At 43.1% G+C, this 12,369-nt stretch overlaps 1 protein-coding gene across 8 annotated transcripts in view; it reads left to right on the top strand.

Annotated features, from left to right (window-relative positions):
* SIPA1L1 (signal induced proliferation associated 1 like 1) overlaps positions 1-12,369 on the top strand; it is a 255,828-nt gene that overhangs the window by 146,262 nt on the left and 97,197 nt on the right. The gene's annotated exons all lie outside the window — the stretch shown is intronic.

The following is a 12,369-nucleotide window of genomic DNA, read 5'->3' as shown; positions in this document are numbered from 1 at the left end:
TTACCGCGGATCAGACGCATGCGGAATCCGTAATTCCTATCCGGTCATGTGAGACCGGCCAAAGGTAGATCGCTACCTTTTTTTCACGTGACCGGGGACCACTCAATGAGGCCACCCGCTACTGCTCCAGGCTCTGGGCTCCCCGACTCCTGCGCATGTGTCCGGTGTTTTGCTGGCGGTCGCATGCGCAGAATACAGGAAAGTTCACGGAAGAAGATTGCGTCGGGGTGCAAATACGGAGGCCTCCGGTAAAAAGTTTCATCTCCTCTCACCGATCGCATTGGTGAGGGGATATGAACCTTCCCCTTTTTTTAACTTTTACGTGATCGCCATTATTCTTTGGATAACGGCGAACACGTGACGAGGAACCGATCACTGCGGCCCCCCGTGAAATCTCCAGGCTCTCGGCTAAGTTTTGTAGCCAGGAGCAGGGAGATTTTAAATTACCATGGCTTTTGCGCATGCGCCTGCCATATTGGCGACGGGCATGTGCGCAGAAGCTGGGGTGAGGTCTGCGGATAAGTCCGCGGGCCTTAGGTACGTCATTTCATCCTCCCTCACGGATATGATCCGTGGGGGGAGATGAAACGCAAGCTTTTTTTAACTTTTTAAAACTTTTTTTTTTTTTACTTTTTACCCCTTTTTTTTATTTATTTATTTACTTTTTGCACTTTTTTTTAACTTTACATGATCACTATCATCCATTGGATGACAGTGATCATGTCCCTGGTGACATCCCTCTGCTCTTGGCTACACATGGCAGCCATGAGCAGAGCAATTTTGAATTTCCCGGGGCTCGAGCCCCTCTGTGCACGCGCCCGATGTCAATCATCGGGCGCGCATGCGCAGACGGGGATTTCGGGTCCCGGGACATCGCAGAGGACCGGGGGTGAGTATTTTCACCTCCCCTCATGGATCGGATCCATGAGGGGAGGTGAAACTTCACTTTTCTTTGACTTTTTCAACTTTTTCGCGATCACCGCTATCCAATGGATAGCGGTGATCGCGGGCCCGGGGACCCCTCACAGAGGTCCCCGGTAACACCTCCTACCTTCAGGAGCCGGGAGCCAGGAGATTTTAAATTTGCCGGGGACACCCGGGCTTCTGCGCGTGACGTCATTGTATGGCGCGCATGCGCAGAAGGCCGCTGGCAGGTCCGGGAGGACCAGATCTCCGGGGGACACCGCCGACAAGCCGTGTGAGTATTTTCAGCTGCCGTGATGGATCCGATCCATCAGAGCAGCTGAATTACTACTTTTTTACACTGTTTTATTTACTTTTTTGCGATCAGCGCTATCCATTGCATAGCGCCGATCGCAATACCGGGGGGGACTGCCCGCATCCTGGGATGACAGCTCCATGCTGTCGGCTACCTGCGGGCACCGACAGCATGGAGCTGTCACGTCCTCAGGTCAGTGGGCATTAATCCAAAGAGGATGCATAAAACTACGTCCTCTAGGATTAAAGCCCACTTTCTGAGGACGTAGTTTCCCGATGGGGCGGTCGTTAAGGGGTTAAAAAGGTTTTAATGCCTAAGGGGGTGGGGGTGAGAAACTGGACAGAAATGAGTTTGCATCATCCAATGCAATTCAAACAACCAGTCCCATAGTCATCCAGTGAACTGTGACGTGTGAATCTGGTAGCGGCTACTTGAAGTACAGGTTGTGTTTTACGGCTGTCATTCTGTGAGTCTCTTTGGCGCTCAGAGTAACCATTGGGTGCTTGGTCACCTCTTACCAAGGACCTTCTCTGATTACTTGGTTTGGTGGTCAGCCAGCTTTAGGAAAAGGCCTGCTTGTTCCAAACTAGTTCTATTTAAGAATTATGGAGGCCGCTGGGCTTTTGGGAACTTTCAGTGCAGCAGAAATTAGTTTTTGTAGTCTTTTTCCAGATCTGTGCCTCCACACGATCCTGTCTCGGGGCTTTACAAGCGGTTCTTTCCTCCTCAGATCAGTTTTGGCTCTGACATGTGTTGTGAGCTGTGACACTTTATACAGACAGGGGTGTGTCTTTTTTAAAATTATGTCCAATCCACTGAATTTGCCAACCTAGGTGTAGAAACAACATCTCCAAGATGATAAAAAGAAACAGTAGGCCCCAGAGCAAAATTTTAGTTGTCACGCCAAAGGGTCTGAATACGTATCTCAATGTAACATGTTTTTGATTTTTTTTAATTCACAGAGATTTCGAGCGTTATCACTTTTGTGATTACAGGGTATTGAGTGCAGAATAATGGTGGCAAATTTGTTTTCTTTCTAATTTGCACAAAAATTGCACCTTTTTAGCCAAAAAAAAGCCAGCGAAAATGTAGTTAAACTACTTTTTAGTTTTATATTTTTTATTGTACATCACACCTCTTCTTGTAGATATGTGCTGTCAGATCATATATATTATGGTACACTAGGTTTTAAAACTATGTCATTGGTTTACTGAGTCACATATCAGTCTGAAAAGTTCTGGGAAAGTGTCATGATTGTTGCTCTTCAAATGAGCCTGAATCTCTTAAGGAGATGCATTGTTCTGAGATCTATCCGAGTGCCCTGCATGTTCCCAGTCCCAAGATGCTATTTATACTTGTTCCTCTCACATCTCCTTTGACAGGAGCTAACCAGCCTTTGTAACAGAAGTGTCACACTAGTTGAAAAATCACTGGAAGTGGTCGTTGTGCTCAACATTGAGTCTTTGCAAGAAATGGGGTTTTTTTCCTTCCCTTTTTATATCAGTGTTTTAGCATATGAATCCTTTCCCTTATATCACGTCTCATTACTGATGCATGCTTAAAGCCTTTGGACCCTTTTAGGGGCATTTTTTTCTTTACTAAAATACATATATTTTGGGCTGAAAATCATTTTTGAAGTGTGCTCCAATTAAAAATGTAACTGTTTTTAAGCTTCTGCAGATTGTACATATCACTGTGTACTGGAAGTGTAGACTGACTTTCAATAGGTCGGTGAACAGATGGCTAATGCTATCACATCAGCGTCAGAGGTTCGGCTCGGTGCCTCAGTCGCTGATCTCTGCAAAAATCTCATGCGAAATGGCACAGACGTGTTGCAAAGTGGAGCTTTTCTTGTTGCGTAGTAGCTGACCATGGTGTTCTTCACTAGGATTTACTGAAACGAGGTCCACTATTTAATTTGGGAAAATGCCAGACAGAAACTAAATGGGACCCTATTAAAATCAGTCGGGTCCGTTAAGTTCTGTTCAGTCATAAGACTGATCCATTTGGCTATTGGATTCAGTTTTTCTACTTCTGTAATGGAGTGGAAAAACTGAACCCACGACTATTATGTGAACATGGTCCTATGTTTGTTTTTTTTATATGGGCCGATTGTCGGCCCAAACTTTCCTCCAAATGCTCTTTCACCCAACAATCATAGGTAAAAGCACAAAGGCTCAGCCAACGAATGTGGTTGTTGGTCCTTTAGCTCATTTGTTGGCTGATTGTTTACCTTCAGGGAACCAAAAAAAAACCTCACTGATCACGATGTACTGTTTTCTGAAGGCCCCCAGCACTGCCATGGCTGATTGCCTACCATATGGTGTCATTTTAAACCTAAGGTGTTAAGATTCTTGGCTTTAAAATGAAATCAAAAGCATTTTCATAGCCCTTAAAGAATCAGTGTCACAGCTGTTTGAAGTGGAGTCGGGAGTACAGATAGTCCCCTACTTGCGAACAGGTTCCGTTCCAGGAGCCTGTTCGCAAGTCGATTTGTTCGCAAGTCCGAACAAATGGTTTTATAGAGTGGGATCGCGGGTGGATCCCGCTCCATACAACGTCAGGTGCAGGCTGTTCTTACAGCGGACACCCGGCGGCAGCAGTTCCGACGAGCCGCGCTGCTCGTCGGAACTGCTGCCGCCGGGTGCCCGCTGTAAGAAACAGCCTGCACCCGACGTTCAGGGGGCCCGTACAGCATCCCACGATGAGATCGCGGGACGCTGTGTGGTTGCTAGGCAGCCGGGGACCTCCTGAAAGGCCCCAGGGCTGCCTATGCAGAGTGCCCATCAAGCGCACAGCTTGATAGGCACTCTGCGTAGACAGCCCTAGGGCCCTTCAGAAGGCCCCTGGCTGCCTAGCAACCGCACAGTGTCCCGCAATCTGACCGGACAGGCTTCTATCAGGCTTGATAGAAGCCTACCTGGTCCATGCACAGTATGATGTAATGCCATAGCATTACATCATACTGTGCAGAACAGATTGTTCGCATCTTGCGAAATTCGTAAATTGAATGTTCGCAAGTAGGGGACTATCTGTACTGAATTTGGTGTGCATGAATAGAGGAGAGAAGTTGGGGGCGGGGGGTTGGGGGCGCAGACCAAGGGCAACAGAGAAGCTCTGGGATTCTTTTGTATATCACCCTGTCCCAGGGAAGGAGTGACATGAATTTTTGTTCATTATCATCCCCTCCTCCCCTTATCAATCAGAAAGCATATTTGGTTTGGTTTCACAGAAAAGGACTGAAATGATGAGGACTTGCTCATCTAATCACTCCTCTGCACCATTTAACCCTGCAGATGCTGCAATTATTATTTCTGGCTATGGCATCTAAACATTTTTACAGAAAAAAATTTTTTTTTATCCTCTTACACAAGGTTTTTAATACTAAAAAAGATGGAGAATAAAAAAAAAGCTACACGTAATTGGTATCGCCACCTCTGTAACAGACCGTACTATAAAATATTGCATTATTTATTAAGCATGGAACATTCCTTTAAAAAGAGAGAATCCGAAATTGCCGTCTTCTGAGCATCTCGCTTTCCTGAAACGGAAATAAAAAATTGATTAAAAAAATTATATATAGCTCAAAAATGGTGCCAATAAAAACAAGGTGTCCCACAAAAAACAGGCCTGCTACAGTTCTGTCAACTGAAGAATAAAAATGCTGTGTTGCTGGAATGTGGCGGTAGACAAAGTATTTTTGTAAAAAAAAATAAATAAATATTGCGCAAAATTCCGTTTTGTGTCCCTTATTGCTGCTGAGCTAAGTTGAAGTGAATAGGACTGAGCTGCAGTACTGCACATGACCAGGTGTGGTGGTGGAAGAAAGCAGCCATGGTTTTCTAATTTTGCAAGACTCCTTTAACTGACCATTCTTTTTCAGATATGCGGTGAATGTGTTAGAACTAGAGGTCCCAGCTTAACCATGCCATGAGCTAGACGACTTGTTGTTTTGACCATCATTTTACAGTTATGTATGAACAATTTTCGTGTTTATGCACAATTTTAGGATTTGTTTAGTTTCTCTTCTGGTTTCTTGTACAAGTACTTATCAAGCTTCTTCAATAGGAAGTTCTTGTATTCTATACTGGTATATTGTGGTTTCTGAGGTCTGGAGAACAGCCACAGTGCTTTCCCTAGAAGAACCACAAATTAATGTATTCAGGAGCCGAGATTGATCAAGTGACTCAGAGGCAATCCATAAATACAATGCTGGAGATTTGTACTAAGTAGAATGCATCACTCTCTGCGCTGTAAGGTTAGGGTCACACCGGCACTGTGTGACATGTCAGAAGTTTTGATTGGTAGAGGTCCGGCTGCTGAGACCCCCACCAATCGCTTAAGTGAAATGCTTTCCCTCGCTACTCAAAGTGGTGTATGGGCTTCTTAGAACCTCTATGAAGTCTATACACTACTGGCAGTGACAGCCCCACAGGCACAGCACTAAACTAGGCACTTCTGTTCGTTTTAGTGATTGGTGGGGATTTCGGCACCCAGATCCCACTGATTATAACTTATGACATATTACTATGAGCGGTCAAGTTTTTAAAAAACGTTTAGTTCTACTTTAAATCTCATAACAGAGGGATTAGCATTGGAGCAGTCAGATCATAATACTTTTTGCCTAAAGCATAATCTGGACAAATCCTGTAGGATGTAGCCCTTTGATTTATTCATGCTTGTAGTTTGGGACATATTTACCAAGTTTTGTATATCAGATGCATGCCATAATTTGCTATAATCAGCTGATGCTGTTCGGAAGAGTCTTGAGATTTAGGGTAACGGTTCACGTCCTGTAAGCACCATGAACTTGGTTATGGTGCCTATAAGTTTGAGCCTGCGGAGTCCGGGGGTGTATTTTTTTATTTTTTTCATCTTATTCGACTTCCCATTCCTGTGCTGTCAGTGAGTATGACTCTCTTCATTCAGTCCGGGCACTTCCACAGAGAACAACTGAATGCGCGTGCACAGACTGAATGAAGAGTCCTACTGACTGACTGTGAGCCAACTTCCCAGGGTGACCGTGCGGGGACAGGAAGCCCAGTAAATTATATAATTTTCACCCTAGACTCAGCAGGACCCATCCGCAATTTAGTTTATGGTACTTATAGGAGGCGACAGGTTCCTGTTGGGTACATTAGATTTGACAAGACTATAAGGACAATGCTGTACAAGTTATCAGGGGCTTTACTAGTTTCTTAAGACTCCCTAAATAGATCTTACTTTTAAAATCAAATTTGGCTCTAGAGAACATATGGCGTCGGTCACAGCCGTAGGCAAAATACGGCTACTAGCAGGGAAAGTGGTGGAGAAGGGACCTCCCACCAGTTTTCGACTTAATCCGCATCCTGAAGCCAGAGATTTACTTTGTACCCACCAGTGATCGACCTTTCCATTGCAATTAGTGTGTTACTCATCCCTGATCTAGTGGCTAGATCAGGTGTCTGACGGTCAGAGTAGATGGCTGTATTTTGAATTATTTTTTTTTTGAGCAGGTCTTCAAGTCTTGCACAAGCATAAAATCACTTAAGTCTTCACATGTGTTTTGAGTTACGGTTTTGGAAAAGCACAACCACACAAGTGTTAAATTGTCTGGTCATGTTGGTCCCAACATCTTGGCCATTAGAAGGTTAAGTACACTTGGATAGGAGATTTCACTGTAGTAACGTAATCCTAAAATAAAAGCCTATTACTGGATATTCTGTTGGGTTGGAAGACGCCGGTAACATTATTATGTCTTCTAACACTCTGGCCTATTTTCTTTCTTACCATGCTGACTCTTTACGCCTGCTGATATTAAAGGGCCTTTTAAACAGCATGACTTACCTTTTATTTTAGAATACAGTAAATCTTAAGGGGTGTCCGTTTCCAGCCCTAGTATTTTTGTCGTTACTACCTGTGAATCGGTACTCTGTTGGCCGCTGGCCCCATGCAGTAGCTATGTATACCTTGGCAATGCATTGAGAGAAGTTCAACAAGACCCGATGTTCATTGAAATTTCCTTCGTTCTTGGTTGCAAGTTAAAAGCATGTTGCTGTGTAGGCCACCCAAAATCAATAACCCTTACGCATTTTGAACATACTCTGTTCTTAGGCTGGACTCGCATGCGGTCATGCAATGGATTCCTGCTTTGTTTTTTGTTTTTTCCAACTTTAACTCCTGTTTCCTAACGACAGGCAGAAAAAGCGCCATACGTACGCAGTGTAATTGCGTATGTACAGCCTTTTCTTACGCACCCATGGAGAACAGTAGGATTCTATTGTACGTAATTTGCCGTACATTAGAACATACTGCGTTTTTTATGCACATACCATACATATGTGTGAATGGATCAATGAAAATGTTCATGGACTCCGTTCACCGTGTAATACACAATTAGGAGCAGGCAAACTCCCCTTTAAGAATGGAGTATGCGCTTGTAACTTGAGTATCAAAAAGAGACTTGATATGAATATCCTGTTCTTGATGCATGCTAAAGTATTTTTTGGAGCCAACAAGGTGTCTGCAAGAGCTTGATTAAAAGGAAGGACTTCTGCCCTGGAATGAATCGTCTGTCGATGTGAGTAAGATATGCCTGATATGTTGGCAATGAATGGATCAGATATCCTCCTGTGAGATCAGTAAAGACCTCTCAGAATGAATGTCGTTGGCTCTAGCTTTGACACTTCTGCACCAACCCATAATATGGCCATGCACTTGAGCCCATAGTATGCATTTCATTAGGTGGAGCATGCCAAGTCCTCATTCTCAGACTAGTCTGGTCTGCTGACTCCCGTTGTGTCAAGCAAAATTGCTGATGGCCAAAGAGAGATCATGTCAGTATAAGTCTGGCTTTCTCCATAGTAGACTGTAGTAGTTAGGTCAACTTCACCGTTGCTGTAACTTCCATAGACTTGAATGAGCATGCTTGATCTGCTCCTTCCTACTTTTCCTTATCCTTTCAGTTGGCCATTGATGTTTTTGGGACCTTGTTTTGTTTTATGTTCTTTTGTGAAGTAGATAGGGTGTCTTAGTTGTGGTAGCCCTTCTATCAAGCATTTAAAATGCATCTACAGAGAAAATATTTTCATGTAATCTCACACCAACAGTCAACAAAAAACGGGCAAAATGTCAACATAACTTTTGGCATTATCTCTTTTTAGTTAATATAGTTCAAATGTAAAATGAAGTTAATCCTCTGTAACCTGACACAATGTGCATGCTGGGTTCTATATTAGTTGATTGATTCCCATTAAAGGGGTTGTCCCGCGCCGAAACGGGTTTTTTTTTTCTTCAACCCCCCCCCCGTTCGGCGCGAGACAACCCCGATGCAGGGAGGTAAAGAAAGCTCACCGGAGCGCTTACCTTAATCCCCGCGCTCCGGTGACTTCTCTACTCACCGCTGAAGATGGCCTCTTCCTCCGTGGACCGCAGCTCTTCTGTGCGGTCCACTGCCGATTCCAGCCTCCTGATTGGCTGGAATCGGCACGTGACGGGGCGGAGCTACACGGAGCTACACGGAGCCCCATAGAAGACTGCAGAAGACCCGGACTGCGCAAGCGCGGCTAATTTGGCCATCGGAGGCCAAAAATTAGTCGGCTCCATGGAGACGAGGACGCCAGCAACGGAGCAGGTAAGTAAAAAACTTTTTATAACTTCTGTATGGCTCATAATTAATGCACAATGTACATTACAAAGTGCATTATTATGGCCATACAGAAGTGTATAGACCCACTTGCTGCCTCGGGACATCTCCTTTAAGGTCAATCACTGCTCATGACTCCTGTTTTATACTTTATGCTGACACATCTTGAACTGCAGGAAGTAATTGGTGATAGTTTGCACGGAGTTGATTCTACTATGCAATGACGGCGCATGGCTTGTATTACACTGACCTTTATCATTTATTGCTAGCACAGATTGAATCACACCTTAGTGTGGCTTGAGACTGAGGTCATAGTAGGACAAACTGCTTACTCGTATGCAACCATGTAAGCCGGCTAACCTAGATCAGCCTTTCGTTAAAGGGAATGTCACCTAGAATTTTTGCTATTCATTTAAACGAGATAATGAAACACATTTTTTTCTAAGCTGCTTTTTTTCTTGATTTTGTAGTTTTGTTTTTTTTTATATTGTATTTCCAGTAAGTATGGAAACCATCTTGCCTGTGCTGCTATGATAAATGCTTTACAGCAAACACATGGACCATAGAAGCCTGTAGGCTGCAGATGATTTATAGGGTGTTGTGGGCATCTTCTGTATGGGAAGGTAGGGGGTGAGCTGTGACAATCACCTTTAAGGCTCTTTTAAACGGGACGATTATCATGGGGACGCGCCGTCGAGCATTGTCTGCTCGACCAATTCATCCTGTGTAAATGGGGCTTTATTAAAAAGTAGATCTTGTATTCTCTGCCTCCAGCTTTAAAATGGAGGTGTTACCTTTCATTGTAACCCTTCTTGTGATGAGATAACCACTGAAAAATGATGTCTGCAAGACAGGAAGGTCAGCTTAATATAAGAGCCGGTGGTCAGCGTTAAAAATACTGAAATCTTGCAGTTTTAACAAAATGGGTCAGGACAACTATAGGGATATTAGATGTATATAGTTGTTTTTTTGTGTTTGTTTTTTTTGCACTATTTAAAAATTTCAATATTTTTTTTCAATTTTCTTATACAATTATCGGACCCAAATTATTTCTTTTCTAGCTTAATGTGGTTAAGTAAGGGCTTAATTTTGTGGGACAATATGGAGCGTCTGTTAGCACCATTTTGGGGTTCATACAACTTGATTTGTTTAATTTCGGGTTTTGTTTTTCCTTCGAGACAGAATGAACAAAGAAAAATGGCATTGTATGTTTTTTGGGTGTTTTTTTTTTTCTATCGGTGTTCGCTTTATGAGAAAATTTTTACTTTAATAGATTGAACTTTTACGGGCACAGTGATGCTGAATAAATGAGATCTGTGAAAAGGTTTTTTTTAAATTAATTATTTTGTAATTAAATTTTAGTATTGCAATACATTTTATTTCTGCAGGCATTCTGTTAAACCGTACCACAGACACGACTTAATAGGTAGGGGGGCCTTCAGCAGCATCTTAATGTTTTACAGCCACAATTGGAGTTGTCTCTGATCCTCGCAGCTGTGACCATGGAATTGGCTGTTAAAAACGGTCAACACCAAGAGCGTATGGAGCCAGCTAGGCTCCAGAGTCTGCTCCATATAAACCCTGTGCACATCCGACATACGTGTACATCGGATCACTTCAAGGTGTTAAACTTCCATGTAAAAATGAAAGCTGCTCTGTGATTTGTTCTGATGGGACAACAAGGCTGTCAGGCAGTTTTAATTATTGAGCCCTGATATTGGCAAAAAAATTACCATTTTGCTACTGACTTCAATGGGACACATTAGTGATTCGAATGGGCGCTGCATTTTACGGTCCCAATGACCAACTGAAACGTTCACTTGTGGTTTTTATATGATCAGTTTTAAAAGAAGTGGTTTATTGGTGCACATCAGTGACCCAGAATGTGAGACAAGTGATGCTGATCTAGGAGCTTCTTGGCCTTTCAGGAAGGTGCATAGACCCCGTTGTCCTCTATAGTCATTGCAGATTTGCTTCTGATATAAATCCATTAGGTAATAACTGAATCTTGTGCAATTCAGATAGGATGTATTTCTTTGTACTGAGGGCTATTCATAAACTGCCTTCTTTCCTTGTGCTCACTAATCTGACTGATACCAGCATGATGTCTTAATTGTAGAGCCACCCACTTGGAAATAAAGAATAATCTAGATGAGGAAGCATTCAGGGAAAAGGCAGTTAAGCTTCTCATTATCATTTTTGTGCTCGGATTGAAATTACTGGACTACCTTTTTTTTTTTTTTCCCCCAACAGTACCATGACTTTGCATGTATCCATGCTGTGGTATTTAAGGTCGCCCAGTTTATAGACAGTGGGCCATTTGCAGGCACTGTTGAGTGCCTCTTAGGTGATGCGACTGGCTGGTGATTCATGGCTGCATACAGATCCAATATCAGTTCCTGATATGTAATATGGTGCTAATGTAGGCCTTATACATGACAACGCTATATTTACACATGGAAACCTTTTTATTTATACTCCTTTTATATAGCCCATGGTATTTTAGTCACTCCTAATTAGGTTAGCAAACTATTGACCATGGTAAAAGAACAGTTTCCGATTTATTTTTTGGATAACCATGTAGGAAGGCTGTAATCCTAAAGTACATCTGTAGGTGGAGGCCCCCTTTAGTTGTGCTGTTGAATACTTTCTCTAGTGATTTAGGTGCTTTATAGCAGGTCAACAAATCTCACAATGTAATCTGAGAAAACCTTTCAGAAATAAGATGCCAAAAGTGGAAGTTTATGTCGAAATGCGTCAGAAATGGGATCAAACTTTTAGTTAATGAAGTGACCCATGAAGTATTAATAAAACAGTCGTTGTGACACTTAATTGCTCTGTTCGCCAGAGGCTACTTGCTGGAGTTTTGCCCTTTTGTTGTAAATGCATCTATGCAGAAAAACAGCAGCTGTCCTGTGCGGGAAAAACCTGTTCTGTTAAATTGACTATTAATTGATTGGATTATTCGCCACCTAAACCCTTTTCACAGATTGCACAATGTTCAGTGTTTGTGCATCAGACTATCAGTTATCACATTTCTGGCGTATCCTATAGCACAGAGGAAAAAAAAAGCAAGACATTCCTACTATGTTTTTGAAGTCTTTTTTTTATACCAGGTAATCGGTCACTTTAAATCTTACATACAGGGCCGCTGACAGAGACTACTTGTTGGAGTCTCTTGGTTTTTCAGAAGGACTGAAAACCAAACTACTATCGGGCCATGTAAATGAGTCGCTCAGTCTTTGATGGATTGCTTTTTACTGTGGTTGGAGTTGGGCGGCCAGAATAATCCCCAGCCACTCTGCCTCCATCCGCTAGAGCGACTATCGCTCCTGCATAAAGCACAGGGTGGTAAGCCATGGGGTGGCTGTTGGGGGCTTTTGCGCTCCACATTCATCCCGTATAAGGGGACTTTAAAGGAGTTTTCCCATTTCTTAAAATTGCTTCACAACCACTCCGTCCTTCCTAGTTGCTGCGGACCACGTCATGTGACTGATGCAGCCAATCACTGACCACAGCAGTGAGC

The sequence above is a fragment of the Eleutherodactylus coqui genome, chromosome 6, assembly GCF_035609145.1.
Source record: "Eleutherodactylus coqui strain aEleCoq1 chromosome 6, aEleCoq1.hap1, whole genome shotgun sequence".
NCBI lineage: Eukaryota > Metazoa > Chordata > Amphibia > Anura > Eleutherodactylidae > Eleutherodactylus > Eleutherodactylus coqui.
The sequence above is the reverse complement of the archived record's forward strand: the minus strand, read 5'-3'. Positions and strand labels throughout refer to the sequence as shown.